Source organism: Bactrocera tryoni, chromosome 1 (genome assembly GCF_016617805.1).
Source record: "Bactrocera tryoni isolate S06 chromosome 1, CSIRO_BtryS06_freeze2, whole genome shotgun sequence".
Taxonomy (NCBI): Eukaryota; Metazoa; Arthropoda; class Insecta; order Diptera; family Tephritidae; genus Bactrocera; species Bactrocera tryoni.
This window is the reverse complement of record NC_052499.1, coordinates 21,973,435-22,000,879: the sequence shown is the minus strand read 5'-3', so window position 1 is coordinate 22,000,879 and position 27,445 is coordinate 21,973,435. Positions and strand designations below refer to the sequence as shown.

Sequence of the window (27,445 nt, the reverse complement as noted above, 5' to 3'; positions counted from 1 at the left end):
GGTCACAGCGGAGTCCCTAAAAACTGCAAGTCCAATGAGTTTGTGTAAGGGAGGGTACCCTACCCCAATTTCAATCGATTCGAAGCGAGTCGGTTTTCTGATGTCTTCCAGTGTTCTGACTTTGGTACTTTGTACCTCAAATGAGCTCAAGCGCTAGCCAAGAACCAGAATTTATGTGACTACGGAACCCTTCAGACTTGGAGTGAATCGTAAGAGGTTTTCCGAACTAAAGGCTCTTTGGAAAGTCAACCTTGATGCAATTGTGGGTGCTATCACTGGACACTGTCCAATAGGTTCACAAGCGGTATTTTGCCGGGCGCTCTCTGCCAAAGCTCTATGTAGTCTATGGATTAAAGCGAGAGTGGAATCCTCATGTCACTTTCTCTCTAGTATTACCCGAAGTATGCTAGACTTAGATTTAAATATCTCGGCAGACACACTCTTTGCGAACTTGGCAATGTTGCTGGGATTGATTTTAATCGCTTCAATAAATTACTGGTAAGCTGAAAACGTTTCGTCGATCTACCATATGAGGATCTGGTTATCGACTTTTAGAAGTTTATGGGTAGCACAAAAGAGGAATATCTGTTCAAATGAGCTTCATCCACACCAGAAATAGTATGGTTTTTGTAAATTTCTCATATATCGATACCCATTAACTAGAAACTAAAACTTGTGTTCTGAAATTAATTGCATATAAGAAAAGAAAGGGAATAAAAACGCCGGCGTACTTAAAAAGCAATAATAGAAAAATCATCGTATCAGTTCGTAGAACCACGTAGTGTAATCAGCACTGCATTAATAGCCGAATGGCACGTACTTAGTTCTTGTTACAGTCGATTCTCTTCCAATATCCTTTCGCAAATAGTTTTTAATTGCATTTTTTCCCCAATACACAAATATACTCTACCACATAAAGTCTATCATATAGGTATACACTAACTTGCCAGATCGTATAAATTTTCCAAAGATGCATTTCATTTTCAATGGCTTAAAAACGAACGGTGTATGAGAGGATAAAAGAGGGCACTAAAACCGAAAACGAAATAAAAGCGCTGGCAGGTCGCTCAACTGCGCCATTTACACTTGAATTGTCAGGCTTCGGAAAAAATCACAGTGAAATCCTTGCTAAAGGCAGGCAAACGCAAGCAAAGTGCAGTGAAAATTTGCTAACAAAAAAAAAAAATATGTATATATATGTACATATATGTACATCTGTGTATGTATATATCTATGAAAAAAATGGAACACAGAGCGGAAAGTGTGTAAATAAAACGAATTGGGAAAACTATTCTCGCTTGTGCGCCGAGTATTGGGCAAATATTTTGGCAATGCACCAAATGGGTGTGGCGCGCCTATATGTAGGCAGTAATAAAGTGCATTTGTGTGACTACACGGCGTTAATAGATAGCGCGCGCGTGTATTCAGAGTTTAACTTGAACTGACAGGAACCTGGGGATACGAGCGCCACAGCAACGGCGTAGTGTTAAGTTCCGGCAGTTTGAGCTTGTTTCGGACTTTTGTTTAGTTCATTTGACTGCTTTTCTCTCTCTGTTGCATTTTTTTTAACAGTTATACTAGTAAAGAAAGTTTATGCAGTCAGGCTTGTTCATTTATATTTTTAGCTCAGCGATTTTTATAAAGTATTGCGTATAAAAATTTCAGCAATAACCTGACTATCAACTGTTTAATTTTGTGTGAACTTTCGTGTTTATGAGAATGCTACAACAAGACTGAAATATTGCTGGCACAAGTTTGAAAATTTTTCTAGCTAATATCATATCATAAACCCTGCGGTAAACTTCTCGACCAACCAAACCTTAAAATTTAACGGTTGGCAATACGATTCTATGCGTTTCCTCACAAAAAGCGTTGCGTTGAATATTGTTTTTAATCATCACTGCCATTATTTTATAGAAAACAATGGTACATATGTAGTGTATTCAACTAACTTGTTAACTAGTTAGTGACTCGCTTTATTAAGTACCGCGTAGGGCAGTCAGCTGTGCAGTTTCCGGGTGTTTCCGCGCGTATGAAATACTGGATGAATTTACTTATTCTTACGGACTTTTCTTTTTCGCGCTCACGATCCAGCTATTCATTCCAACTCGCCTCAAAGAAAAGCTAAGCTAAAGAAATATTCGTAGGAAAGCGCTAGGCAGTCTATCTGTGCTTGCTAAAATAAACTTACTATATACAAGATCCATATATGTATAGTATTGTGGTGATATTTACCACAATCAAAGTGCATTCTTTCATCATATTGTATGCCTATGCCCTGTGAAAAGATAATATCACAGAACCACAATTGTCTCTACTGATGTAGAAAGAAAATAAAAGTAAGAGAGAGTATTATATGTGTGAAGTATTGTGAGTTAGAAATATCATTTCTCTGATAGAGAGCATTGCCTACAGATGGGAAAGCTGCTTGAAGTTAAACTAGTTTTTAAAATGTTGTGTGTCTCTCTAAGGTTAGAAAATTTGACTAAATTAATAGTGACTTTGTAGGAAGATACATATGCATTTAGTGAATAAGCGAAGTGAAATCATTTTTGAAGATTATCTCATTCAAACGTTATCCTCATCTACGTCTCAGTTTGTCAATCCGTTGAGTCCAACTTTCGATGACTCGTTCGAGCATTTTGACTGGTAACTGGCGTATGACAAAACGTGATGTTTTGCTCCAAGGCCTGAATCGATGCTGGATTGTTCGCAAGGACTTTAAAGTTTACATAGCCCCACAGGAAAAAGCCTAAAGATGTGCTATAACTAGATTTTAGTGGCCAATCGACCGGCTCAAAACGTGAAATCATCTTTTAATCGAAATGTTCTCTCAATAAATCCCTTGATTGATGCGATGTGTGAGAAGGGTCGTCGTTTTGTTGAGACCAAATGTCGCCGAGATCATGCGCTTTCATTTCAGGCATCAAATAGTCGGTTGTCATGGCGCGATAATGACGCCATAATCGGTTAAGTTTCCACCGGCATCATTTTTGAAGAAATATGGACATATAATTCCACTGACAAAACCATTGTTTTTTCTGGATGAAATGGCAGCTCTTGAACCTCTACAGGTTGTTTATCGTCCCAAATGCGGCAGTTCCGTTTGTTTACATACTCTCATACATGCCTCATCGTCCGAAAACGTCGGATCTACTTGGAAGGTTAAGCGACTTCAGCTCTTTCATAAGCTATATTTTTTACGTTTGCAATTTAAGATCTCGACGTAAAATGTGCCAAGTCATAGCATACGTCAGTCCGTGTTGCTGAGAACCGCGCCGAATCAATTATCCACGGTCTTCGTGTAATATTCGGTCGAATATTAACCAATAATGAATGCTGGGTCCCAGGATGGTTGATGATGTTGCGAATAGCGCGCTCAGTAGACCGATTATGTTGACCATAAATTGAGCGAAGTGTGCAAAACACATTCTCCACAGAACGTGAATTTGAATTTCACCATATGTTAGGTTGGTCTTTACGAACACTAATAAGTGGTTTTTTGTCTGTCAAACTAGTCTAGTTAAAAGAGCAGTATTTCAATTTAAGCAATTTCTTCGGAGATTGCATTATTGCCTTACGAAATATTCCATACCAATAAGGTGAAGATATCTCATAACATGAAAATGTTCTGCATGCAAGTACTTTATTATGGCAGCCATAAGCTATAGTGATCATATCTGAATAAATTTCATGGATGTGGCGTTATTGACTTAGATAATAATCCATACAAATTTTCGTGTAGATATTTCGTCAAATAAAAAAGTTTTCCATATAAGAGCTTGATTTTGATTAATTAGTTTGTATGGCAGCTAGCTATAGTGACCCGATATTGGCGGTTTGCAAAAATGAACAGCTTCTTGGGGAGAAAAAAGTTGTGTGCGAAACTTTTGGTCGATATATGGACAACTGAGGGTTCGCAAATTTAAAGATGGACAGGAAGAGGAACGTGGCTAAATCGGCTCAGCATTTTATGCTGGTAATTCATAGTAAATAAATTAATATATTTTTAATAGGATCTCTGACGTTTCCTTCTGGCTGTTAAAAACTTCGTGGCGAACTCAATAAACCATGTTCAGTGTAAAATTATAACTCCTTTTGTGTAGCCATTTGAGGTTAATATAAATTTTGAATATCAAAGGTTCAACAACTTCAGTCGGTCTCATAATATGTACATTTTTTTGTATGTTACATTATTTTTATTATATTTTAACTTTATATTTTTTGTTGTAAAGGTGTTTCTTTCTACACTTCAAGTCCACCCTAATACAAATTTATAAAATTAATTACTTTAAAACACTCTACTCAAAATGAAGTATATTTTATATGGTGAAGCGGAAAAGCTTTTAATAATATTGATGCATTTCAAGTTATGAAATACTTAAAAAAAATTATTGTATTTTGCTCCTCTTCATTTCACTCCCATGTAATATGCTGCAGTACGTAAGCGGATTTCTGTTTTTTTGTACTGATATGCTACATAAACATTAACGGTTGCAATGTCCACAAACAAGTCGACTGTGTAGATAAAAAGCACGTAAATGCGCTGTAATTTATATATTAATAAAATATTTTTTTTTTGGTTTTGTTTTGCATACTTTTGTGATCAGACGTACAAACTTACTTGTATGTGGAATACATATAAATTGGCTCGCTCTCAGGCTTTAGGTTAGATCTATGCAGTGGTTTTAATGTATTTGTTTAATTTTTTGTTTGTACCACGGTGTGTTTCCCTTTCCTGTTTGGTTTTTTTATAAGCCCGATATAAAGACCGCAGTGCCCGCTGGCAGCCTATGAAAGAAAATTTTTGGCAGTTTTTCAAAATAGCAACGCAGCAAAATGAAATACACGAGTCAAACGAAAAAAAAAATAAAAATAGAGACCTACAATTTTACAAAAACGCATAAATGACAAGTAAGGAAGGGCTAGGTTCGGATGAACCGAAAATTTTATACTCTTGTTACTTGTAAGAAGCAAAGTGCGAGAAATTCCTTCATGAAAATATAAGAGTTGGGGTTAGTATTGACCCGAGTTTAGCTATTTTTGCGAGTAACATATGCTTTGCCACATACTAAGAAAATTGTTCGTTAGTCTCATTAAGATACCTCATCGAAAATCGCCTTATTAGGTATATGGGGGCTCAGGGAAGTATTGACCCAATTCATCTCATGTTTGATACATGGAATGTCTATTGTCAGGAAAGGGCTCTTTTTGAATTTCAATTGTATATCCCTTAATTGACCGATTCGAAGGTCTTTATATTAAGTAGATTGGGGCTGAGGGAAGTATTGATCCGTTTCAATCTTCTTTAATACACAGAAATACTAATTATCAGAATAAGATTTTCTTTGAATCCATATCCCATACATTGACCGATGTTTTCGGTCAAAAGTCAACCATAGTTACTGGAATCTACTCTTATGGTATTTGAGGGCTTGAACAGTGTTGGTTGGATTTGGAGCGTTTTTGGTCATAAGGTTATCATCGACATATTTATTCGATTCAAACCTTTTTTAATACGTGACCTGGTCTACGGAAAGGGGGCTTAGGTGTCAAAAAAAAGGAGAACAATTAATGAGATAACGAGAAACTGACGATTATTTTTAACAGCTTTTCCCAGAAAACTAGTTTTCGCACGTTAGCTCCTTTTTCGTAGACCAGGTCACATATACGGATATGCTATTATTAGGAGAGGATTTTCTCTGAAATCATTCTACGCTGTAGCAACGTGTTACAAGAGTATAAAAACTGTCCAATTTGTGGCAAAGCGAAAAATGGTATTAGAGAGAGCAGGAGAGATAGATAAAATCAAGCTTATTTTACTTACATACATATATATATGTGTATTAGTAGAAAAAAATCGGAATAAAACCACACATTTCTGCCTTTTTCATGCCAAGCATATTTTTGGGCGCTCTGCACATGCCCCTGGGTCGTTGCCTATTTTTTGCGATGCGCGTCGCGAAAAGCAGATATAAAAATTAATTTAATTTTGCTTTGTATTTATTTATGTACATATTTCAGTATATGTATTTTATGCTTAAATTTACATAAGTACATAGTAGATACGATCTCAAAAAAAAAAAAATTATGGTTTTAAGTTTAAAGCAGCCAATTTTGGTCACTGATAAATTTGTTACTCTTCGAAATATCAAAATCCAGCTTGGTTTCCAGAAAAAAAATAAAAAGTGAAGCATACTTTTGTGCGCTGCTAATAACTTAGAGAGCACTTGCCTACTTTTAAGCGCTGTCAATATTACAAAGTACTAATTACACTTTCGCATTTTACTTATAAACATTTTCTCATATTTTTCATTACAGATGATGCAAAACAATAGCAACAAAGCATAGAAGCAAAAAGCAAAAACAACACAACAAGCGCACTCCAAAGCCACTCATTGGTTGTGGCCCATAATCAGCCGAAAATTGCGGTAATAACACTCAGCGTAATTAAAAAACCAACTAAAGTCGCTATTAAGCCGGAAGCAGTGCCACAGCGTGAGAGAGAGAGAGAGAGCGTCCAGTGAGCGGGCGTGTGTAGGGTGAAGCACACAGGCGATAGAGTTTAAATGGAGCACTAGAACGAACACAAACAACCGAAGGCATCAGCATTGTTTGCGTGTCAGACTTTCAGGCGCATAGTGTGAAAGGCAGCGCGAGAGAGAGAGGGAGGGAGAGAGTAACATGCAAGCTATTTATAGCAAATGGACACAGCATACGAGCACAGATAAACACGTTAATTACGAATTGAAAGCATTCTTAAAAAACGGCATATAAAAATTATTTTCTACAGTTTTTTCCTTCAATAACAACAACTTCCGCTTGAAAGAAGTTGTTAGGGTATTTGTTTACAAAAACAAGCTGTGTTCGAAGCTTTGGGCCGCTAATGTCAAGCACATTTAATGCTCCTCGCCGCAGGCTTATGAAACTGATACTAGAATATGTTGTTGTTGTGGTGAACACAACAAACGTTGGTAGTTAGCAAGCAAACAGCCTAAAAGTAGGTAATACAAAAGAGCAATTAAGCGAAATAAGCAACTAAAGCAAGGGAGCGCCAAGTGGAAGACCAAAGAAAGGCAAAGATAAACCAGCAATTTTAGCGAAGAGTAAATGGACTGTCATTAGCAGTGGTTTTTGGAGTATAACGGTAACAGCAACACTAAAAAAGAAAAATAATCGAAAAAAAATTGTGCAAAATCATAAAAATTCATAGCAAAAGGCAATGTACGAAAATTGCTAAAATAAGTGCAACAAAAATTATTAGTGAATGAAAATAGTTTAAATAATAACAACAAAAACTCAATACGAGCTGCCTAACTTAGCTTGATTTGTGCGCCACAGGAGTGACTGTGGAGACAGTGATGCCGTAGCCGGCACTAATGACAGCGAGTTCATTGCACCAGTAGACCGAAATGGCACGAGAGCTTGCAAGATAAATAGAAAAAACAATAACAACAACAGCAACAAAATAATGACTACATTGTGCGGCTGTCAGTTGGCATTGTGTGGTTCATCTGTCTCGCGTAAGTGAACGGGCGCAACAAAACTAATAAGACAGCAATAAAATATGACAGTGTGCTGCAGCAAATCATAACAACAAAAACAATACAACAATAAATAATAAAAAATTAAAAAAGCAGCAATTCATGAAGAATAATAGTTAATAAAAATATAAAAAAAATGTAAAAACGTAACTAACGGAATTGTTAAAATTGTTTCTAAGCACACTTCTAGTTGTAGTTGCGGCCAAAATCGGCGCGGCAAAACTCAAGTACTCTAAACTAGTATTTAATTTTGTTTAAAAAACCGATGAAAGGCGCCTAAAAGTGCACAGCAAAATCACAAAAGCGCAACACGTTCATAGCTGCAAACGAAACATAAAAAATAAGCAGCATATATTTAGGCCCAAAAACAAAACGGCGAAGTGCTTTTCATTGAGTAACAGTGAGCGTTTAACTAAATCCGGTTTGAAGCCGGAACTAATTCGTATTAAAAATAATTAAAGTAATTAAACGAATAATATTAAATTAGACACAAAAAGATTTAAATAAAAAGCCAAATTGAGCGCATTAAAAATTACGCTCATTTAAAGGAGTTTAACGCCGCCAAAACAACAAAAGTTTTATCAAACAGTAAATCTCTCGATTGCATTTAAAACCACTACTACTACAAATACAACTACTACAACAATAAAACGTTAGAAATTTACTGCAAATTGTCCTCAAAAGATGTGCGCCTAATAGCCGACTACGCAGCACGCCGCAACCTAAACGCATCTAACGAAACCAACGCTGCCATTCAAGATTAACGCAACACTGCAACGCCAACGCAACGGTGGCGGAGGAGGAGGCGGGCATGTATTAGCTACCGCCCACACCACCACCACGACAGCGGCGGCGCCGCAGCAGCCGCGTACAACAACGCAATTACCGAGTGCTAGAGCAACAACAACAGTCACTACCGCTGCAGCCAGTGCAGTGTACGCAGCAGCAACAGCAGACACATGTGTTGTCAAACAGCAAGGACTGCAACAACAACAACAACAACAACAAACACAGCCACAAACACAACAACAGCAACATCAATATCACACACAACGCCATTTAGCGTTATTGGTGCGCAGTAGCAGCAGATTTGCTGCTGCCGCTGCCACAGTCGCCGCCGCCATTTTTGCTGCTGCCAGCGTAGCGTGCGCTGGCATTTTGGCGGGCGCCACACCCACGCCCACACCCGCCAACGCCGCTGCCGCCACTGCCTCAGCTACAACCGTTTCATCCTCAACGGCCAAATCGACCTCCTCGCATGACAGTACAAATGCTCGTGTCGCTGTGAGTGTGGCAACTGCGGCCAATACAATAAGTAGCAGCAACAGCGGCGGCGTCGCAAACGCAATTTCAACGCAGCAGTGTTTAGTTGCTGCTGCTGCTGTTGAATTCTATACAATACAGCGGACAGGCATATCGCGTAACGCAACTACTTGCTCTACGTACACATCCGCGTCATGTGACAAATCGAACGGTAGTCGAACTCGTAGTAGAAAAAAGTGTCGTGTACGCGATCGTGATCGCGGGCGTGTTCTTTGGCGTTCGGCGTACGCCAGTAGTGTTGATAGCGTTCGTGATAGCTGTGCGAGTGAGCGTGTTAATGAGTTGAGTGTTGCTGGTGGCAACGAGGTGAACGTTGAGCGGCGAACGGAGCGTTACGAGCGCAAAATTGGCGCAAGGCTGCGATTTGTAGGCGATGCAACGTTTAGCGGAAGAAGTGTGAGTACACGCTAATTAATTGAAAATCATATTATAATATAGTCTGAATAATATTCATATTTAGTAAACAAAAGATTCGACATGGAAGCGTGAAAAAAATGTAGAAATAAATCAAAGAAAATTTGGATCTTTTTATGTAATAGTTTGATGGGTATTAATGTTCCCCAAATAGTCTTCGATCTAGAGTAGTTTTTAATTTTATAAAAAATAAACGAAAAAACAATAATATTTTACACTTCACACTCTCAAAAATTGGTTGAAAGAGCCTCAAGCCCCAAATCATCTCCAAGTATAAGATCGGAATGGTGGATCCTGCGCTTTCTGCTATTTTTCTTCATTATTTAAAAATAATAAGCAGTATCTACTATTTGATTTAAATATTTCGTCCTTATTTTGGTTGGAAAATGAATTCACTATAAAAACTTTCTCTAACAATTATTTATGAGCCTTACTGTTTAACATAGAACATGCCTTCAGAAGTATGCCTTATAATGAACACATATAGTACATTTCTTATCGTAAACAAGAAAAAACGTTAACTTCGGTTGCACCGAAGCTAAATACCCTTTACAGGTGCATTTCTCTTAGTAACTATGTGTTCAGTTTGTATGGAAGCTATATGCTATAGTAACCCAATGTGAAAAATTTATTCGGAAATTATGTTATTACCTTAAGCAGTAATCCATGCCAAATTTCGAGAAGATACCACGTCAAATGTGAAAGTTTTCCATACAAGCTCTTGCCTTAACCTGGCTATAGTTAACCGATCTGAACAATTTCTTCGGAGATTACATTTTTGTCTTAGAAAATAATATATACCAAATTTTGTGAAGATACTATACATTGTCAAATGCACAAGTTTTCCATACCAGCACTAGATTCCGATCGTTCAGTTTGTATGGTAGCTATATGCAATAGTTAACCGATCTGAACAATTTCTTACGATATTATATCGTCAAATGTGAAAGTTTTCTATACAAGCCTTGATTGCGATCGTTCAGTTTATATGGCAGCCTTATGTTATAGTGGTCCGATATCGGCAGTTCCGACAAATGAGCAGCTTCTTGAAGAGAAAATGACGTTTGCAAAATTTCAAAACGATATCTTAAAAACTGAGGGACTAGTTCGTATATATACAGACAGACGAACAGTCGGGCATGGCTAAATCGACTCAGCACGATATACTAATCATTTTATATATACTTTATAGGGTCTCCGACCCTTTCTTCAGGGTGTTACAGACTTCGTGACAAACTTAATATACCCTGTTCAGGGTAGAAATATAGCTACAGCTTAACTTATTGAAGTCCTTTGCAGAGTTATCTTAAGCAGACACTAAATTATGGGGTTATATAGTATAATTAAGGCCGAAGTTCTAGCTTTGAAGCTTGATATCTCATTTGTATTGTGAACTAACACTATAAATCTAACATAGCTTTAGCTGGGTGAAACTTACCAAGTATTTGATTATTACTGAAGTCTATTATTTACCTGCGTAATCTGAAATATGGGAATTTGTTATAAGCAAATGTCATTTATGACATGCTGCAGATTGTTCGAGTTCTCAGAGTAATGGAGACCTTACTTTCATGCATACAGACGATTGTAATTGTGTTAATTCCGTTGGCTGGCGAATTTAATTGTGTTCGAACCCATGTATGCCCACATATATTTCGTACACGTGCATACGATGACAAACAAGAACAGCAATTTATATCTATAAAGAAAAGGTTATTACAAATATTCAATGATCTGCAAGATCAACTTACCGCAGTGTCTCAGCCTATCTCTTCGGCGTTCGGAAATTGAGTGAATTATAATCGGCGTTCCAACAGTATGGACACCGAAAACGAACATCGGGAATAAAGGACACTGCGATAACTCACAATAATGTGCTTAAACTAGTAATTCACAGTGATCCTTAAACTGATTAAACTATTAACTATAAATTCGTTACAAGTAATCGCCGTTTTGTTACAGTAATATATACCGTTATCTCATGATAATTGATCTCTTTGATAAATTTCCACGAATTGAGACTTGGCTGTATCTTTCAAGAGAGGAAATATCGAGTTATCTCTATTTCGTTAAAGCTGCGTAGTTGGTTTTTGTAAAGAAAACATTAATCTGCTATTTTTTGATCAACCATTTAGAAATTTTTTAGAAGAATAGCTACTCAAGATTTTATCTTTCTTTGAGATACTATTGGAGATTTGTATGTTGTATAAAATGAATCCAGATATTTGGTTGAATGGCCTTATGTTAAAGACCTCGATGGAATGATCTCTGGGAAGAAATTGTCATAACCGAGGCCTTTTGGAAGTAAAATACTAATCCTACTACCAAAGCCGCGGAAATTCCTTCAGGGGCAGGCAAAAGTGTTGCAAAAGAATTAATTATCCATTATTCGAAAAAATCCTGAATAAATTTGATTCAAATTTAGTTCTTCATAACTTATATTGCAGTCCACAAACTTAGACTTATTATAATTAATACACTTGCATTTTAGTTCGCGTCAGATAAAATTATACTAAAAAGATTTTCAAATGAGCTAATAACTCAACCGAAGTGGCTAAATTTAATATATTCAGTTAATGTGGAATACGTCAACTAGAGAACAAGGTATGCATATACCCATTTCAGTTTAAATCAGCGCCAAACCACATAGTTTTTAAGAAAATCTGCTCATTTTCATTTTATTAAAACATTACATTTTGACTAACCTTTCCGGCACAAAATCAGATGGATAGACGGCAATCATATGGCATATATTTGTAACGAAATAGGGTTGTATTAATTTTGCCATTGCTCAGATATAATTGAGAACATATTTTGAAGCAGTTTTCCATATAATTAAATCATTATAACCAGCATATGGGAGTTGGAGATAGTGTTGCCAGCAACACATACTATTAATATGCCACATAATAATAAAATGCGCCTAGGGTTTCTTTAAGGGACCTCAATAAAATCACTAATCAAATGGTGTAAAATCAGCCGAATGTTCAAACCACTGTTATTAGTTATTGAGTAAAACACGCTCTCCATTTTCTTTAAGCTAACTCACATATGGGCTGATGTTTGCAGTAAAAAGTCACCCGAATGTTTGAATATCTTTCCATTAGATATATGGAGGCTAAGAGAAGCTTCTATCTATTTTTGACAAGAAGGCAAGAAAGCATTATCACTGAATTTCAATTATATATTTCACGCATTGAGCGATATTTATGGTCAAAAGTCAATTATAGCTACTGAGTTCCACATATTCTGTACATAGACGCTTAAACAGTTTTGGTTCGACTTGTAAAAATTTTGGTTATACCATGGCATATTTCCAAAGCATTATTTGTGCAAAGTATTCTCGTTAAATTGACTGCTTCTTGATTTGCACACCAGAATGTAAAAAAATTAAAAGGAGTTAAAAATTTTATTATCTGACAAGTAGGCGTGGTTGTAGCCTAATTTTCGTGAGATATGGAATTTCACCTAAAAGATGGCGGTGCCATGCTTGTTGTCCATTTTTGAAGCTGGCTTCTGTAAAGCGCGCTTATACTTATATACATACAGATGGACATAGTTACATCGACTCAGTCCGTTACGTTGATCAGTTATATATTTATTTAAAATTATATGCGACATTTCCTTTTGAGTGTTACAAACTCAGTGGCAAACATAACATACGTTACCCTATTCTGAGTGTAGGGCTATAAACTTTCAGACTGGGAGTTTGATTTTCATGCCTATGTTAAGGTTGTACTCTCATGTGAATGCATACATTTTACCACTTTTCCTAAAAAGTTTTTTATGCGACAACAAACTTCAATCATTTTAATTTTTAAATATATTTTATTTGTACTCGTATTTTGAAATATACAAACAATTTTTTTTTTCGCATTTTACATTTTTAATATATGTGACCTGGTCTACGAAAAGGGAGCTAACGTGCGAAAACTAGTTTTCTGGGAAACAGCTGTTAAAAATAAACAACTCGTTTCGTAAGTTTCTCGTTATCTCATTAATTTTTTGACACCTAAGCCCCCTTTCCGTAGACCAGATCACATATATATTTTTTTAAATTAAAGTAGTCCCCAACAAAAAAAAGTAGTTCACTAGTCATGGTGATTGCGGCTGTTCATGTTGTCTGAAATAAAAAAATTGAATGGATTACTATTCAGTAGTTCTGCGGCTATCGTCCCTACCAAATATAATCAATTTTATTTAAAAAAATTCAAAAAAAAGTCACGAAAATCTTGTTTTTCGTTAAAAATCGTAAAAAAACAAGTAAGGAAGGGCTAAGTTCGGGTGTCACCGAACATTTTATACTCTCGCATGGTAAAGTGATAATCGAGATTTCATAATACGTCATTTACATATTTTTCAAATACCGTATTTTTGTAAAGTTTTATTCCGCTATCATCATTGGTTCCTAATGTTTATACTCGTATTATACAGAGAAGGCATCAGATGGAATTCAAAATAGCTTTATATTGGAAGAAGGCGTGGTTGTGAACCGATTTCACCCATATTTCGTACATGTCATCAGGGTGTTAAGGAAATATTATATACCGAATTTCATTGAAATCGGTCTAGTAGTTACCTGAGATATGGTTTTTGGTCCATAAGTGGGCGGCGCCACGCTATTTTCAATTTTTAAAAAAAGGCTGGTGCAGCTTCCTTCTGCCATTATCTTCCGTAAAATTTAGTGTTTCTGACGTTTTTTGTTGTCGGTTAACGCACTTTTAGTGATTTTCAACATAACCTTTGTGGGAGGTGGGCGTAGTTGTTATCCACGATTTATTCCATTTTTAAACTGTATACAACGCCTAAATGCCCATGAAGGAAACGACTTTATAGAGTTTGGTTGTATAGCTATAGTAGTTTCTGAGATATATAAAAAAAAACTTAGTAGGGGCACAGGGCCACGCCCACACTTTCCCAAAAAAATTACTTCCAAATATGCTCCTTCCTAATACGATCCTTTGTGCCAAATTTCAACTTTAATATCTTTATTTATGGCTTAGTTATGACACTTTATAGGTTTCGGTTTCCGCCATTTTGTGGGCGTGGCAGTGGGCTGATTTTGCCCATCTTCGAACTTAACCTTCTTATGGAGCCAAAAGGAATACGTGTACCAAGTTTCATCATGATATCTCAATAATTTTACTCAAGTTACAGCTTGCACGGACGGACGGACAGACGGACGGACGACAGACATCCGGATTTCGACTCTACTCGTCGCCCTGATCACTTTGGTATATATAACCCTATATCTGACTCTTTTAGTTTTAGGACTTACAAACAACCGTTATGTGAACAAAACTATAATACTCTCGTTAGCAACATTGTTGCGAGAGTATAAAAATATGAAAATATTTTCGAAAATAAACAATTCTGGTAGCCTGGTAGACAGTCGTTTACGACACGTCGGCGACTATGAGCTGTAACTTATCAAATACTATGAATTTCGGTCTGAATTTTTCACAGCATGTTTTCCATAGGTTTTACTGTCAAAATATAAAAAAAATCGATTTTTCGAAGTGGTTGTATGAGAATACCCCTTAAGCAATTCATTTTTAACTTTAAAATGACGTAATAAATGAAGAGCATATGTTAGTAAAGATATCAATTAATGTGTAAATTTTTTTATAGCGGATAAAAGTTTTCTAAATTTGCATATTAATATTAAATTTTTTTTTTTTATAAAATGTTATTAAAAATAATTACTTAGAGAACACTCAAGCACATTAATGTGCGCATAAAACCAAGGAACATGCTATAAGATTGCTATGAGCTTTAATTAATTTTATATGGCTATTATTCTTCTACAATGCAATTATTTAATTACGTGATTGTAGCATTTTTCGACAGCACATATGTGTACGTATACACTATTAGTATATGTAGATAACAATAGATAACAATAGATGCATATTTGTGCTCATACAGGTATGCGCTTTGTGTGCTTGCCTTTTGGTTTTCTCATTAGTTCATTACAGTTATAACTTATATCCACATAAGAGGTTGAGGTTTAGTGAACTTTGCACATGTGAGAATTCCAACAATGGCTTCACTCAGGTTGGAAGTGAACAGTTGCTAGTCAAACAATACAAGCGATGGCATACCATATATGTATAAGTATGTGTTTGTGTATGTAGCTAATTGTAATTATGTGCACTTATAAGCATAGGTCATATTTCTGGCTGTGTGTATGTGTGTGTAACCGTTATTATGGTCTATTGTCATTCATTGTATACTTCCGGCTGCATTCAAGAGGGAAAGAGCGCACACACACAAACGTACGAAGGCACACAAAGCCATAACAATGCCATTAAGTATAAGCAATAACAAAAGTGTATTCTAACGGAGCTTTAAAAGTCATTCATGATACCTGAATAAATCTTTTATTGAAAGCAATAAATAAGATGGTTCAAAATATTAATGCTTTACAATGGAAATAAAAAAATTACCAGAACTGTGAAATAAAAAATTAAAATAATATTTTCATGATTTTTAAAAACGATTGGTCTAAAGCTTATGTACACTAAAATTAATTTTAGTTTTTTTTTGCTAAATGCAAGCTTTCACTATTTTAAGCGAGCTAACTGAATTAAATTGCAAAATCATCAAACAAGCTTCACAAAATTCGGTGAAAGCTTTCATTTTTCTATAAAAATAGATACGCTAAAGCTCATCGAAATTGCAAGTTGGAGTTTTTAGTGAAAGCACTAATTTTTTCTTTAAAAATAGTCTATAGCTCTTCGAGAAAAACTGTTTGAAATTCAACGAAAGCTTTCGTTTCTCTTAAAACAAAAATTGTTTGAAGCTCATTTAAAAAATTTCAGTGAAAACTTTCATTTCTCTTCAAAAAATTTGCTTTAAACTCATACAAAAAATTTTGTGAAAGCTTAAATTCCTCTGAAAAAAATAGTCAGGCTAAAGCTCATCGAAAAAAGTTGTAGTTGGTGTTTTCGGTGAAAGCACTCATTTTACTTTAAAAAATATAGCTAGAGCTCATTGAGAAAATCTGTTTAAAATTTAAGGCAAGCTTTCTTTTCTCTTAAAAAAACGTTGCAAGCTCATAAGAAAAAATTAAGTCAAAGCTTTTATTGTTCGATAAAAAGGACAGGTTAAAGCTCATCAAAACCAGTTGTACAAACTGTTTTCGGATTTTTTTTTAAAGAAACAGTCTATAGCTCATTAAAAAAATTGCACAAAAAAGCTCTCATTTATATTTTAAAGAAACAGTCAACAGCTTATCAAAAAAATCTTAACAAAATTTCTTGAAAGTTCATTATTCTTTAAAAAGAATGGTCTAAAGCTCATAAAAAAGAGCTGTGCAAAATTCAGCGAGAATTCATCATACAAATGTGTACAAAATTCAGCGAAAGCTCTCATTGTATACTACAAGTTCGGATATTTTTAAAGAAAAAGTGTGAAGCTCATAAAAAAAGTAGTACAAAAAAAGCTCTAATTTACATTTTAGAGAAATAGATCACGGCTCATAGGAATAATTTGTACGAAACTCGGTGAAAGCTTTCGTTTTTCTTTAAAAAAATGGTAATATTCAGCGAAAGCTCAACAAAAAAAAGATCCAAATTCAGTGAAACCTTTTTTCTTCTTTAAAAATAAATTATATTAAAGTCATCAATAAAAGCTGTACGAAATTCGGTGATGGCTCTTATTTTTCTATAAAAATAGCTCATCATAAAAAATTGTTTAAAATTCAGATTGATGTCATCAAAGGCACTCGATTGATTAGTTAGATGCCAAAATATGAACAAAATATTATATTAATACGTCTGCATGTTTCTTGTACAGGATGACTAGTGCTTCATGTTGGTACAAAAACACTGCTAAGCCTAAAAAATATTATAATCGCCTCTTATAGGAGGTAGCGAGGTAGGATGTAGTATAGAAGGTAGCAAAGATGAAGGAAAAATTAGCATTTTTTGCAACAATAGTTTGTCATGAAGGTTTGCCTTAAGCACTTATTGATTTGAGGATTACCGATAAATATATTATTTTTAAATAATGAGACAAAAAGAATAGTGGTTTTACAATTTGGTGAGCGCAGGAAATTACCAATGAATTTTTCTTGTAGAAAGTGAACAGTTTGATACAGAATGATATGGTGCGCCATCTAGCGGAAATCTGTAATTATGAGGATTTTTTTTTAATAATTTACGGGAAGCTACAAACCGCCATTGATAATGAATTTCAAAGACTGTTTCGTTTCCTTGAATATGAATATAGATCAATTTTGACGCAAGTCCAGGGCAAAACGGTAACTTTTCGGGCATAAAATCCTGTTCCATATAACTCAATTGGATTTTCTGTTCATCAAATATAGTCTATAGTATTAAGCACTACAAGTTAGTGTGAAATGAAGCAAATGAAACAGAAAACCTCCTTCTAAAATAAAATGTGATGATTTCTCATAAGCTAACCAACAAAATTGGATGGCAAACAAATCACAAGAAAAAAGATGGCGCACCCTGTGTGTGTGGCTATATGCGTACAAATTTATTCACAGCATTCAATATACCGTATTTCGTTAAGTACATATTTGCACAGTAAACAAAATACTCATAACTGTTTCTAAGGATTGCTTTGTATATGCCACAATTACAATTACAAATTATGCTTTGAGTGGCAAGGCGCAGACGAAGGCATGCGAGCGAGTGAATCCACCGACATAATATGCGTTATGTCGCTAAGAATGACTAAGTTACAGAATGTGAGTTGTGCGTAAGGACAGCAGTGAAATGGAATATACATATATTCATACTGTTATATGTATGTGTGTGCGTGTGCGTGTATAAATATTGTTTTTTTTTTCTAGCTTATTCCCATTCGGCATTCACACAGCCCCTACAGTTCCGTTGTGGTATTTAATTTGTCTGATTTTGTTTACTTTGCTATACATTACGCTTCAGGACATATCTATATATATACAAACATACACATTTAAAAATATACTACTCTATTATGTATGTATGTATGTGCAAGTGTGCGCCCATATTAGCTTTGCGCACCCACTTGGCGCACTAACTGGCTTTATGACTGACGAAACGCTCAAACCGAAGTTGGTCGGTTGGCACCGTTGGCGACGCTTCCAATTACGACAACAACAAAAACAGATAGATATGTTGTCCTAACTAGTACTACTTTACTATTTGCATCGTTAGCGTTCTGCTTAATGCGTGTACGCTTCTGCGGGTTATTTGCTTTTGACTTTGCCAGCTTGACTTGTTATCCCTTTTGCAAATGTTTCCAGTTTTTTTCTTGTTACTGTTCTGACTTACATTTTTCTTCATTCTTTATCCTACGCGTATATTTATATGCTGGCAACTTCAACAACCAGCCAGACTGGAGACTTCATTGTTTTGTGTACTCAAACCTGTGCCCCAACCACTCCCCACTCACCGCTTAACCTCCAGCTTAACTCCTTTGGTTGCTCTCACCTATCACATTTTATTTATTTGCCATTTGCTCTATTTTCGGCGACAATTTACTTCATTTTCTTGTTGGTTGTTCTGTTGTTTAGTGATTATGTGAAATTTGTGTGCGCTTTGATAACGATGTGGCATGCCAGTATCACATAATTTATGCTTTTTAGAGAAGCTGTGATTTTTTTTTTTGGAATATAAATTTTATATACATATAAAGGAAGTACCGAGGTAGTTTTTTTTATCGAAAATCCTCATATATTAGTAGCTTAAGCATTTTTGGGATATATACTTATTTCTTTTTTCCTGAGTGGCAAATAATGTAAATTCGGTTTTTGAGTCGAAATATAAATTTTAGTATAAGTAAAAGGGCTTCGAGTTAGCAAACGGTATACCAGTTTTAATATTTATTTGAAAATAATTCATAATATTGCTTTAAAAATTGTGTCTTTGTGACCTTGAAAAGTTATCGTGATACTATACTGACGTTTCTAAGAAGAAAAAAAAACGTATATAATTATCATAAATACTATCGCGAAGAATTTAGCTTTATTAGGTTACGTTAGGTTAATTTGGTGGGCCAATAAGCCCCGTAAGATGGTGGTCAGTTGCTAAATCCAAAAGGAGTAGTCATCCTTTAGATTCCTGCGCTTGACGCTATTTTTAACAGACACTGTGGCCTCACCATCGATACCTTCTCCAGTGTATTATACCGTGAGAACCCCATATGTTTACAGCGTGGTCTTGCCAATGTGAGACGAGTACACAAGATATGCTCCGTTGTTTCTCTGGTGCCCTCTAAACATTTCTGCAGTCCTCTCCATTTCTGCAGTCCTCTCGAACTGTTAGCCCCATTCTGCGGGCGTGTGTCGCCGCCAGACCAGTTAGTAGTCCCATTGTATTCCTACAGTGTATCGAGTGCCAATAGGAAATTTTGTGTACTTCCGATCTATAGTTTTGCACATTACTTTTGTAGTTTTGCAAACTGGTGGCTTGCTCCATCGGGTTTTGATTTCCTTTCCCATGCTTCTATCGATATCGTTGTATAGAGAATGGTGGGTTTGCCAATATTGATCACGTTTTAAGATATTAGCCGTACACCATTCTTGGCAATCTGGTCCACTATTTCATTGCCCTCGAAGTCCAGTAGAAGTGAAGTTGCTTGCTTCTGGAAACACTTTCCACTGCCGTCCTGCTTGCCTTCGTGGCCGATATGTGATACGAGATTACTTACTTGATTGCTGCTTGACTGTCTACGTAGATATTGCATTAAATGCTAGCTCCGCGGCTTTCGCAATATCAAAGACCTCAAGTTGAAATTATGAATAACTTTGGACAGTATATTCCCGCCCCAACTCTGTCGTCCATTTTCGAGCCATTCGGATATAGATGTTTCGAGTGCTACGCATAGCTAACATATCTTTACGCCAGCCATCTTTTTCTATGAACCTTCTTTCCCAGTTGAAAAATGAGGTCAGGTCGGTGTTTGCCCAACTGCCATTACCCGCCGAGCTATGGCCGAAAGTTCTGTAAATTCACCTACATCCCGCCGATTTTGCTGCGCAGTTTTCAACGAAGAGATTTATAGGTGGTAGGTTTAGTCCCAGTTCAAGAGCCACCGTTGGAGTTTTTCTTAAAGCTCATAGCATATAAAGCATTGGTAGCTTCCTCACCCTTTCTTCCACGTTGTGCTTCCACATCAGATTGCCGTCAAAGGCTACTCCAAGGTATTTGGTGTGGTCCTTGAGAGAAAGTTGTGTCCCATTTATCGATGGGAACTTCCATAGAATAATATTGTGGTTTCTTGCGAACACAAGCAGATCTGTTTTCTCCGAGTTCAACCTTAGGTCCGCTTGCGATGCCCAATTTTGGACTGTATTGTATTTTGCTTTATTAAAATATAATAGTTTGCCATTATGTTTCAAAGACGATTACGGAGAAGTGATCGCCGCAGAGGACTCGCTCTGTCCTTTCTTTTCGACCCCAGAAACTTCTCATTTGTCAGAACGGTCAATGTCGGAACAGTAAAACACATAGCTATCTCACAAACTGAAAGTTCGGAATCAAGTTCTTGTATGGAAAACTTTTGTATTTGAAGAGATATCTTCGAGAAATTTGGTACGAATAATGATCTAAAGAATTGGTGCAATCTCTGAAGATATTATTGAGATCGGAGCACTATAACATGTAGCTGCCATACAAGTTTCCGATCTATCTGAAGTTCATGCATGAAAACTCTTTTAATTGTCAAGATACCTTCATGCAATTTTGCCTAGGTTATCATCCAAGGCATTGCTATGACTTCCGCATATATTGCTCGGTTCGATAAAAATCGGAATAGATACCTTTTTATACCCTTTTATGCCATAAAAAATGCATAAAATCGAAGTAACCTTTTTTCTTGTTTGTTATAAATTAAATTGAATGCCTTTGTTTCAAACAGCGCACAGTTTCCGAATGATCGAAGTAGTTCGAACTTACACATATAATTTTGGATAGTTGATGTTTAGTTCTAACTGTCTGTGCGAACAGCTGGTATAATGCGTTCGATTCGCTACCATTTAAGCGAACTTAAAACAGCTATTATTGTTGGGTGGCTTACATTTCAGTGTGGTTTTTTTTTTCTATATATACAAGTATTTATACATAGCAATTGATAACTTTCTTACCGACAGAATAACTTCTTTTTCTTTGATGTTTTGAAAAGGGAAATTTCAAGAGAAATTTGCATAAATTACTATTTTTTATATTGCTCTATTAATGCACGAGGCATGAATGAAGCCCTTCTCAGAAAGTTTGCATCAATACTTTAGCTGTTTGAAGTAATTCTTTACGAAATTGGAGATATTTGAATATGCTCTGGATTACTTTAGGTTTTTGAGAGGTATTAAAGGTATGTGCGAGCATAAGTGTTTTACTTACTATGAAAATATTTTATTTAAAATAAAATATCGAACAAACTGACGGTATTACAACAAGCTGTGGAACTATTGAAGCCGCGTTAAATGTGGGTACTACGAAATGCTGAAATATTCTGTTGAAATCTGAGTTGAGTATGAGTGAATTTCAGTGTGGCATGCTAAATGTTCTTCAATGTTCTTAAATGTTGTTGTATATTTTGTGGTGTGTGTGAGAAATGTTTGACAGAGCATAAAGGCACACATATGTATAGACCTTGCAAATATAAATATGCCAACAGAAAACATTCGATACAGACCTGTGAACACACAAATGTTTGTCAAAGCAGACTAAATGATACATATGGAGATATATATACATATATATGTATATGTGCGTGCGTGTGTATATGCGCTTAAGTGTGTTTACTAGTGGCAGTTTTCGCAACATTGTGCTATAAAAGTAAAACTTGCCTCACCAAATATTGTCAAAAATATTTTTACGATAATTTTGGTTCGTGCTACAAAACTCATCTACGCAGAAATAACGTTGAATGTTGTCAGTTGAAGGCGCAAAGTCGTATTTAAAACAAATACACATACATTTTTTGCATGAAGTATGTTTGTTTATCGCGTTTCTTTTGCTGCGGCTGAGTTCAAAGTGGCAGAGTGGCCACTTGAAAGCTTCGCAGTTATTTAACGAAAATACTACAACAACATAATAATAATAATTTCATGAGTTGTTGTGTGCCTTGCCTTGTCTTGTTGGCACTCGTGTTTTTTTTCAGTTCCCGCAATTCTTTTATACATCGGCCGTTTTCTTTGCTCAAATGGCACTTTTTATGTTATTAAGAAAATCGAAAAGCTGCAAAATATTACACTCATATTCCACAAATATACGTTGCGTTAGTTTGTATGTATGTATTTTTATGTTTTTACAATCTGCGTTGCTAGCTTTCTACGCTTGTCTGAGTAGGCTCCAGTTTCTGCTGATTGCGCACGAATGCGTGGCTAATAACTGGAGGGGAGGAAAAGGCAGCTGTGGTTTTCTATACATGTGTTTGTAATGCTGTAGGCCTGTTTGTGTTTTTGACATTACTTAAAAAACTCATAAAATTTTATATACGAGATTTTCTTTAACTTTGGAAAAATAAAAAAGTTTTATAACTATTAAACCAATAAAAAAAATTTATGATTTTCAAATTAAGTGCTTCTTTTTTGTGTGGAGTTATTGTAATTTAACACGATTAAATTTAGGAAAATTTTATATTAGTTGTATTGAGAAAAGAATTTTTAAATTAAAAGTACTTAATGGCTCAAAGAAAACATTTTCCTCTTTGGCTCAGTGCGTAACAATTAGTCCAGCGGTATTACATCGCACGTGCTTGGAGGCCTCGCTAAAAAATCCTCACCAAAAAATGTCTAATATAAGTATGTTAAATTGAGTGTTTTGTTGACTGTATGGCATGTAACTCCGTCTTGTTGGGACCAATTGTCGTGCACATCAACTTCTTCCAATTCAGCCACGAAAATTCATTAAGACTGTATTCTAGTCTAGAATCCCGAATTTCAATCGTTTTCTGCAATTGATGAAAAGCGTACGATATTTTGACCATCCATTTTATAACATTTGTTTATTTGAAGAGAACTCAAAATTACTTTAAAAACATGTAAGGAATGGCTAAGTTCGGGCGCAACTGAACGTTTTGACCGGTAAGCTGCTTTGATGAGGCTTTTTCGACTTCGCCGCACCTTTATCACGATATTCGGCCGATTGGTCGTATGTCTCTGGGTCATAAGCATTGATTCAAGACTCATCGCCGCATTGTTTCACAGACGTTAAGGCGAAGGAGTTTTTCGAAAAAAACTGAGTGATTTTGGAACCATTCGTGCTTTCACTTTTCTTAGACCTAAATGATCTTTCAAAACGGTTTCCACTTAGCTTCACGATATTTCAACGACACCAGTAAAATATCTGACTGTTAAGGGGGTATTCTGGTCTAGAAGCATGAATTTCAGGTAATTTTTAAAGTGTCGTAAAAAAAGGAAATTAATATTTTTACTATCCATTTTTTTATTAGTTATTTGTTAATTTTAGAAGAGTACAGAAAAAAATTAAAAACTAGAAAAAGTAAAAAAATTCAACAATTACGAGCTGACGAAAAAATTTCCACCTGACCATACCCATGATTTGAACCCTCCTAGTTATATGAAACCAAACAAAAAAGATAATTAATTCAGAATAATGTCCCAATGGCCGGAACTACGGAAAAGTGGGACAACAATTTTTTCACAAAATGGCGACTGTCTGAAAAAAAAAGTTTTTTTGGATCACTTTTTCTGACTATTTCGAATTTTTTAAAAATAATAAAAATAAAAATTTGAGGATGGGGCTAGTTCGAACCATAGACAAGCCTATAAAGAAGACTCTGTAAAAATTTCAAGTAAATCGGTCTAGTAGAACCTGAGAAATTGTGGGTATCGTTCCGAAAAAGTCAGTTTTGAGAAAAACGCGTTTAAAGTTTGGGAGACAATTCTAGTGAACACGGAAGCCACGTCACAAAATCGGCTATATCTCCGAAAATAAGTCGAAAAATCCTTCCAAGGTCATATTTTTGAAAGTCTAAACTTTCAAGATATGCAAAAAAAAAATCGATTTTTTTTTAATTCTAGACAAGAATACCCCCTTAAACATTGATTCTCAAGCACCAATTCCTTTATTTTATTGACGTGTTGATCATCAGTTAATGTCATTTCAACACCTAAATTATTGAACAAGGAAAAACTTCGACTTTTTCAAAACTCTAGGCAAGAATACTCACTTAATCATGTTTCTAAAGCGTTACCCAAAGACTTCAAACATTTTGATTTTGAAGAGATATGGACCAGTAATCCACTGTGCCTGCAGAGCATGCCAAACGGTGACTTTTTGAGTAGTAGCCGCGTTTTAAAAATGGCTTGTGGATTGTCGTTATTCTAAATGCAACATTGTTTTTTAATAACGTGCCCTTTCAATCAGAAGTGAACTTCAGCGCTGAACACTTTTTATTTTTTGCTGATTGATTCCACGCTCTTAAAATTGTTGACTTGCAAACTGGTCCAAGTGTTTTTTACGTCCTCATTTGAGGTAAGGGTTCTCCAATTCAAAATATTTTGCAGAAACCGGAACAAGTGATAATTCAAAGATGCCAGGTCGATAGAATATGGTGGGTGTAGTAACACATCCCACTCAAGCAGAAAAAACTTTTGGTGAGTCATAAGTCATGGTCCTATTGGACCACTACACCTTTGCTATTGATAAATTCTGGCTTCCTCCGTTTGATTACATTACGCAATTTGGCCAGCTGATCACTAAAGACTTCAAAACTAATCCTGGTGTTAGCGGGAAAGTGCCTAAAATATACGGCTTCTTTGAAATCCCACCAAACAGACAACATAGTCCTTATTTTGCAATGACGCTTGGTCATCACATTACATAATTTTTGTCTTGCTTGTACTCCAATTTTACCTTTTTGATAGTAGCGTAGTAAAATATTCCAAAAATCCTGTTTTCGATCAGAAATCTACGAGAGGGCACAAAAACTATTCCTGAATATTTTAGAAAATTTAATAGTTATATGTTTTTTTTTTTTTTAATTTAAATATATTTTTAGTAATCAATATGACTTCCCTTGTTATTTATTATTGAAGATATACGAAATGGTATCCACCTAATTAAAGCTTGCAATAAAGACAAATCTTAATTTGCTCTTTCCGCAGCTTTATGAATTTATGAGTTATCGTGTTGAAAAGTCTACGTTTCACCCCAATATTTTTAACCAAACTTCATTAACACGTTATGCAAAAGATCTATGTATTTTTTTGAGTTAATTTTTGTGACACAAAACAAACTTGAGTCTTTCCATGATGTTCAAACTCGGCCCATATTATAAACAATCCGCCCTGAGAGTATTAGCGAATCGGGTTTCTTTCTCACAATGAATATCGAATGGTGTTATCTGCTTTGAGAGGAGCTTATGTTCTTATTAACCGCCAAACACCTGATTTGTCGAATTTGCCTTTTTTATTGTTGTCGGCCTGTTTGAGGTGTTTTACCATAGGTATTGGGATCCTTTAGAAAGTTTTCAATCGTATTCTTATTTCTATTCATACATATTTCTTTTCATCCGCGTGGCAATTTTTCCTATGGATATTCTAGCTTCTAAGAATGCTAGTATTTGGGACTGCTCCTCAATAGTGAGTTTGGTACCGCATGGCATTTCTGTATACAAATTGATATGAGGCAGACATTAAATTTATTTATGCGAACACTTACCTACATCTAATAGCGACAAACAAATAACTGTCCCATATAAATAGTTATTTCGGTTTCGCTAAGTGTGTATATATACATATTTATATATACAAATACAATATATTCTCATATATACATTTGTATGAAAAAAAATATTTGAAAAATGAAGCCTTCAGCAGATTTCGACAAATTGCAATGAAATTGACTAATGAAACGAAATAAAGGCACAGCCGAAAATAGTAGATCTGAAAAAAAAACTAGCTAGTGAGCGCAAGACAGTAAACCCAAACTGAAACCGATTTGCCAATGCGAAATGCCAGCGTAAAATAACTGCCATTTTCTGCTTAAAAGCTTTCGCTAGCGGCCCATCATATACGTATTTGTGTGTATGAGGATGCACGAGTATCGAGTAAGCGCGCATTAGCGAAGGCGTGTATCCTTTAAAATGCTCAAATATCAAGTAAACGACAGCGACTTAGTGCACAGAAACCCGAAAGACACTCGACACTTTGACACTTGGCGATGGGGGTTACTTAATTTGGTGGCGATGCTTGCTGGCGGCAGTGTTTTTCGGCATGTCGCTTAAGTATTTGTGTACACAGACAGCGATGTCGAGTAACAGGATACGCAGGCTGACAGCGACGACGACAGGCGAGTCAAGCGAAAACAAGCAAAGCAGTGAGTTGTTGGCCTGTGCCGAAGTGAAGTGGAGGCGGGAACGCATATAGAGCCTCTTGATTGAAGTAGCATATAATTTCGACGAAAATCGAAAATCTTTTGTAGGAGCGATTTAACAGCTATACAAATATACATACCTATTATTTATATATGGAAATTCCTGCCGAATTACAGGCATGCTTGTGATGTCTATTCTTGTATGTATGTGTGTATGTGCGTGTTTGTAGCCGAAGTAGATGCTCAGTTCATGCTTAAAGTGGTGAGTAAGCATGAAGATAAGTGTTGCTTATGCTTCGAATGGGGTATCGAATGTGCCAAGTTTGATTTCAATGCACACAAACACAGCCACACATACACACACAGATTTGAAATTCTTTTAAAGCAAAGTAAATACAAGCCCACAAGCCGTTCAGCACATGCAAACAAACGACTGACAGCAACTAAATGAATGCCAAAAAATTAGGAAGCATAAAAATATTACTCATACGCAGCGTACTCCGCCTACACACCATGTTGCCATAAATATATCTGCCTGTACTGATAAGCGAAATTTTTAAACGCTCTTCACATCAGCGCACACACCACACGCTTGGGCGCAGCCTTATTGCCTTACGCTGTGCCCGACACATCAACAAGCTGTCAGGAAGCCGGAGATGAATGCCATGCCATGTGTGCAGAAGGCTGTGTATTATCTTTGGACTTTGACTTTAGTGTGGAGTGGTATTGACTTTGCCCTTATGCTCTGCTATTATTTTCGACTTTCTTTCCTAAATTTACATTTGTTTGCAATTTTCTCCTTATGTGCCACTTCATCTTCGTTTTTTCTCCTTAATCTTGATGCTTATCAGACGTTCGTCAGTTGGA

The 27,445-nt window shown here is 35.8% G+C and overlaps 1 protein-coding gene across 1 annotated transcript in view; it reads left to right on the top strand.

Moving 5' to 3' along the window:
• The first annotated feature begins 8,303 nt into the window (after window positions 1-8,303).
• Window positions 8,304-27,445, top strand: part of LOC120777727 (acetylcholine receptor subunit alpha-like 1) — a 292,174-nt gene continuing 273,032 nt past the window's right edge. Inside the window, exon 1 of the mRNA XM_040109218.1 lies at window positions 8,304-9,263. The gene's annotated coding sequence lies outside the window, so the exon portion shown is untranslated. The remainder of the gene's footprint in view (window positions 9,264-27,445) is intronic.